We start from the raw sequence: 6735 nt of genomic DNA, 5'->3' as shown, positions 1-6735 counted from the left end.
TCCAGGGCTACTTGTGTCTTCTTGCATGAAGAAGGACTTGACGAGTTCAAGGATGAACTCGGCAAGTCAGTTGTAGAAGGTCCTGACTTTGTATGAAGAAGAACTCGGCGAGTGCGTGCAAGATTCGGTGAGTGGGGTCGGGGTTTTAGTGGTTTAAGGATATGGGGAATCAGCGATTTTTTGGGTCAACTCGGCGAGTCGAGTCAACCAGATGTTGACTTTGACCCAGAGTTGACTTTGACCAAGGTGTTGACCTTGACATTTAAATTTGACCTGAGTAACCCTTGTAGGGGTTAAGAGTATGTAATAGTAAATTAAGGAAGTTTACTATGTGTGGGAATTGAGAGGAGTTGATCCCGACAACGAGGACAGTTCAGACACTTCACGACATCGAGATGAGTTACTGTCACACCCCAAAACCATGAATGGCGGAAGCATTCTCGGGCGGAGGACGTCATGAACAGTATCACAAACAATGAATAATAGTAAACAAGCAACAACATCATCCATTGAATTAATAATATAATTTCATACATGTGTGTTCTGTCAAAGTTATAGACACCAAAAATATACATATCAAAATAAAAGATGAGTCTTGAACAAACTCCATCTTCTCAAAAGCCTGGTACCTGTACCTGTCTAGTGGTGACCTGAGAATACAAGTTATTTTGAAAGCGAGTATCAGCTTAATGCTGGTGAGATCATAAGTATATTAATGTCTGAGTTTGTATGAAAACGTTTGTAAAATGTTTCTGTAAGATGTTTTGTACAATGTTTTGTATAATGTTTGAACTCTCCTAAAAAACCCTATGTTTCCTACTAACTGTAGCCTTCTACCAAGGTATCTAGTGTCTGTGTGTATGTCTCTTGATAGAGTGTGTGTTTTCCCCAATTCGGACTATTATTAGCCAAAAATATAGATTCTACATTACCGTGCATCGTGTGAATATTCACGAAGTGAATGTTAATTGAAAAAATGAGATAGCACTATGGTGTAGTGTCGTACTACAACCGTACTAATTACCTTAACTCTAGGGTAATTCTTATAAGTATTGTAGTATTTGTAATAAGTGACTACCTCTGTACTCCTATTGCCTTATTTGAGGGATAAGGCCTAATGTGATGGCTAGATCCCAGGCTAGACGCCCCCCTGTCAAAGGGATTTTGGGACCTTTATACGACCCCTGCATATTTGCACGCCGTGAACATCTATATGACTATGATCATGTATACTCGATATAACTATCACAATGTGTTGTGATTCATCGGTATAGTTAGATCCTGAACTTGTTCTATGCTATAGCACCTAATGATGTCTGTCCTATTATCGTATATGTAAACGCACTCATGTAAACGTATCTATGTAAACGTACTCATGTAAGTGTATCATGTAAACATATATATGTAATAGTATAGTCATGTACTGTAATGTTCTGTGTGTGCTAGCTGTAATGTGTGTTCTCTCTCTATCTAGCATGTATAGTAATGTATTGTGTGTACTAGCTGTAATGAGTGTTCTCTCTCTATCTAGCAAGTATTGACTCATAAATGAACTGACTCATTGTATGTTTCATTGTTCAAGTAATACTAATAATATCCTACTGTGCTACCCCTATGGTAACTTACTAGCGATGTACTGGTACGTATGAACATGGAAGTATACCCTTGCTACCCAAGGGTACCGAATGAACTGGAAGGACCTTTTATGACTATATATGTACACATGATATATAACTAACATTTAAACGACCTTCGGACGGGTACCCGATATCCCACCAAACCACATCTCAAGCGCGAAAAAGAAATAGGGTGGATAGCCTTCCTAAGTCCTTTAAACATTTCTTATATAACTATACATACTTAGACATGCAATTGATAATAAGTAAAACAGTAGTTTAAGCAAATGTATTTAATAAGTATAAGAACTTGTAAAACAGTTTGAAGCAAAACAGTTTGATAAACAATTTGAACAATAAGGAAATCACTGGTTTTGTAGTTATTAATCACATGTGATTGATGTAATAACTATAAGTATTTGACTTGTATTCCCCCCATAAAAGCATTTAAAAACATTTAAACCATTGATTAAGGGGTATGAACTCACCTGTAGTGAGTGGTACGGATGTACTGAAGATGTAGGATTGCTAGGTGTCAAGTGAAGTCTTGAACACACACTATGATCCTAGTTAACATATAATCACACATATGTGTACCCAATTAGATTTAAACTACTAATTGAAATTGTTTAGACCTCCTAGAACATGTTAAACACTTATAATAAGTGTTATTAGCCCTAAGGATTACATCTAAGTTGTTGTAGGACCCGGCTAGTGAGTTTAGGGTTCTAAACGACCCCGTATATGAGTTTACTCTCCAATAAACCCCACACAAGGAGTTTACGGTTGTAAACCCTTGAGTTTACGGCCGTGAACTCCTAAGCTTGATGTCATTTGGTGTTTTGAAGTTCTAAATGATCCCTAGAAGCATTTCTACTTGGTGGATTAGTTCTTGGAAGGGTTTAGGGCACTTATACACTCCTTTGAGGAGTTTACGGCCCCAAGGCCATTTCCTTTTGAGTTTGCTGCCGTAAACACATATGAAAAGGGGTGTTTTTATGATTTCAAGTCCCATACTCATCTAGGATAGGTTTTAGACAATTATTTAAGGCTAATGAAGGCCTTAGGACACTTTGGTACCCCCTTTTGATGTTCACGGACCAAAGACCAAAACCATAAGAGATTATGGCCGTAATCTCTCTTTGGGATGGGAATTTGATGATTTAAAGTCCCTAAATAACTAGGAGTAAATCAAGGCCATTGTTCCAAGGCTTTAGGAGTGATTAAGGCACTCTTTGGCCCTTGAGTTTGGAGTTCATGGTCAAAGAACTTCTTGGGCCGTGAACACCTTACTCTTGGTGTTCATGGGTGATTTCTAGTCTTATAAACACTCACATACAAGCCTAAGGTAGTTACATATCACGGGGGAAGGACTAGGCATCATTTTACCCTTATAAAAGAGTTTACTCCCCAAGGTGTTCTTTGGCGGTAAACTCTCAAATCTTGCGGTTTTGTTATGATTTCTATGTTATTAAGCACTTAACAAGCTATATAATACAACTAGAGAGAGGTACTCACGATTTGGGATGAAAACCCGAAGATCCATGAGAGAGAAAATGGCTTTTCTCTATTTGGAAATGTAACTAATGAAATAATTTAGTTAAGAAACATTTATATAGTCCTGGAATTTTTGGCAGAAAATATTTTTATTCAAGAAATGAACTCTAATATCATAGAGTTCTGAAATAACAGAGTTGCACAAAACCCTAGTGCATCCTCTCTCCTGATATCTCGTTAAGTGTAAATCCTGAATTACTCAAACTTATACTAAAAAGTCTGAAAACTTACTACAACTATTCTGACTTCTATTGAAGTGATATTGTTTGTACATAATAGAATTTCGGGTTGTCACAGTTACCTTCCAGTAGAAGTGGGTCTAAGGCCACAATGTTGGCCCACTAGTAAGAGCTTGTAGTTATATGATTGTATGTGTGATAATTGTCTGGTATGCCACAATCTATTACGTTCAATGTGTCAGTATGCTTTGATCCTATGTGGTAGTGGTAGGGGGTGAAATAGTCCCCATTATCTAGTTGAAATAAACCGAATGGTAGGCCAGCAGCCAGATATGCTAGGCAGTTATCCGGTTAAAATAGATCGAAGGGTACGCTGACATCTACATATGCTAGGCATCTACCTGGTTGAAATAGACCGAAGGGGAGGCCGACACCCAGATATGCCTGGGTTGATATGTTATTGTATGGAGCTGGCACTGTAGCAGCGCATCGCACATACATGATTTCCGCATTTAGAGATCCATGGGATTGTACTCTGATATTATTACTATTGATGATATGATTTTTGAGACATGTTATTATGGTTTTATGGATTTATATGATATTTTCGATGTTTTTCAGTAAACGGTTTCATAAGTAACATAATTAAAAACAAAATTTTTGGTCTTGAAAATTGGGATGTTACAAGTTGGTATCAGAGCCTTGGTTTGACGGATTCGGGCGCACTCTTGGGTACGTCTGAACTCAAACTAAGGACTTGGTATGAAAATTTTCAAAAGTAAACTTATTTTTATAAAAAGGAGTTTGAAAGAAATTGAAAAGAGAAAATAACTTTGAAAAGAATAAAGTCTGTGATGCGTGCGACCGGCCAAGGTCAAGTAAGTTTTCCCCAAGATACCCATACATTTATGTTATGTTATGATATGATTATGAGAACTGCATGCTAGAATATGGTTAGAGATCTAGGAGGATGTCTGACATGCCTGTTGTATGTGCTTATTGAGTTGCATGACAGTACTGAGTAGTCAGTGATATGATAGCCTGGATAGGTTATGCTTGGTTTGGGGTACTTAATGTCCGAATGTTGCTTTCTTTGTGATTTTTAGGATTCCTAGTTATCTTTAATTAACTAGTAGACGAATACGTTAAGTTACATATTATGAGGACCAAATAGTTTCAGAAGGTTAGGTCAAGCCCTATTTCGCAGCTCTTGTTTGATTCCAATCGTTGTAGGGCAGGACCTCTCCTTTGAAGAATTATCTAGTCTTAGTAATATGTAATGGTATTCGCGAGCTAGTTAGGGAGAGATGACAGGGACTTCTTATGTAGCTGATGGCGGAGAGTGGGTTGGAGAGTTACCATAGGGTGAGCCTAGGATGAGATTAGCACAAGAGTGCAACAATAGTAGTAGAAGGGACTTGGTAAAGTCAAGGCGACCCTTGAGAAAAGTATGGATAGATGTGGAAGGTAGTATGGGCCCGTACTACTAAAAGCAGAGGAACCGTACTCGAGTCAAGGAGGGCCTGATGATTATGTTCTTTGTTTCTGAATTGTGATGATTATGCGACACGGAGCAGGAGGATCGGGATCAGGATCGGGTTGAGGATCAGGTTCGGGATCAAGTGTCGAGCCAGTTGATGAGGGGCTACGTGAGTTTATTGCTTCTGAGATCACTAGAGGCTTCCTTGAGTCGACCCCAATGATTTTAGGGTAGATCAAGGAAGGGATTATGGAGCTGATAGAGGATTGCCTCAGGGCATTTAGGAGTGACTAGGCATCTAGCCATTTAGGGGCGCACACACTGTCTTTTAAGGACTTCAGGGTATGTGGTGCGCCAGACTTCCATGGGGTGAAGGACCCCATTCTTTCCAGGAGGTGGATTGCAGACATGGAGTCTGCCCAGTTTACTAGCTTCTGTCTTGAGGGGTCGAATTTTCGATACGCTGTAGGGTGTTTGAGAGAATGAGTTTGAGATTGGTGGAAGGTGGTCAGTGATTCGTTAGGAGCCCCAACCATTGAGGCTATGACCTGGTCTGACTTTGTGACCAGGTTTACAGCTGAGTTTGTGCCGGTTGTGGAGCTTCAGAAGCTGGCTAGAGAGTTCTTGGATATGAGACAGATGACTGAGTTGGTAACAGAGATTATCGCCAAGTTCAGGGAGAGGACCTTATTGGTGCCTCGGTATGCAGGGGATGAGGAGATGCAGAAGACCCATAATCATTTGGAAACATGTCAGCTACTCGGCATGCCCGACATTGGATGATATGATTGCGAGGGCGATGGAGAGGGAGATTGACATTGAGCACGTTCGGCAGAGGAAGGCGGAGACTGAGCAAGTTATAGGGGTTTCGGGGAAGAAACCCAAGGGATTCGATGCTAGGTCGAAGGTCCAATAGGGTCGGGGCCGCTGTGGGAAATGCATCAAGTCGCATGAGGGGCCCTGCAAGGCAGGGGGATCGGGCTGCTACAAAAGCAACAAGACTGGGCATTTCAGTAGGGATTGTACCGCCCCTACCCCCACTATTCAGACATCAGAGTTGTTGTGTTTCTATTGCTGCCAGCGAGGCCATATAAAAGGCCAATTGCCCTAGGTTGACAGCAGCAGCAGCAGCAGCGCCAGTGGCGGCACCAGTGTGACATCCCAAAAATCTCGGCCAGAAAAGACCGATTTCATTTATGCTTTTTAAATAATTTCAGAGTAAATCCTTTTGATTTAAAAGAGTTGCGGAATTTGTTCCCAAAACAAAACATGATAAAATAATATTTATCAAATCATTTCATCAAGAGATGCATTTTCATTATATAATCAAAACTCAGGATGTCATGTTCCGATACAGACCATAAAGCATAAACGATAACTTTACAAGTCATTCAACAAATATATACATATACAGACTTGTAAACAAAACAACTCGATGATTCATCCATCTTACGCCCTTGCGCCACTTCCTGTAATACAGATAAAACTGAGTGGGTCAGGCTTGGGAGCCTAGTGAGCATATAGGGTTTTCAACCCACAATAAATAAATTATATTTAATTTCACCAACCAATCACTATCCCGATTACCCATTCCCGTTATCCTCACTTTACGTCCCTAAAATAACATCTATCTCAAGGGACCTAATCTAGGATTTTCATCGGAACGGACATCACTGCTAAGGGGTTTCCTCAATAATAGATATCCTAAAGGCAACCATGAGGGGGATAGAGTACATCGGTGAACACATCGTTCACAACACCTACAGGTTATGAACCTGCTAGCGTTCCACTGGACTATCTAGAAAGAGTCCGTGGTCGTTATCCATACTCCGCTGAATAACTAGATCAACAACAACAACAACAACAACAACATCGAGGCCTCTCATCTGTTTATTACACACCA

This window comes from Lactuca serriola, chromosome 2, assembly GCF_051521515.1.
Source record: "Lactuca serriola cultivar US96UC23 chromosome 2, Lser_US96UC23_V15, whole genome shotgun sequence".
In the NCBI taxonomy this organism is placed as follows: Eukaryota; Viridiplantae; Streptophyta; class Magnoliopsida; order Asterales; family Asteraceae; genus Lactuca; species Lactuca serriola.
This window is presented reverse-complemented; position numbering follows the sequence as displayed.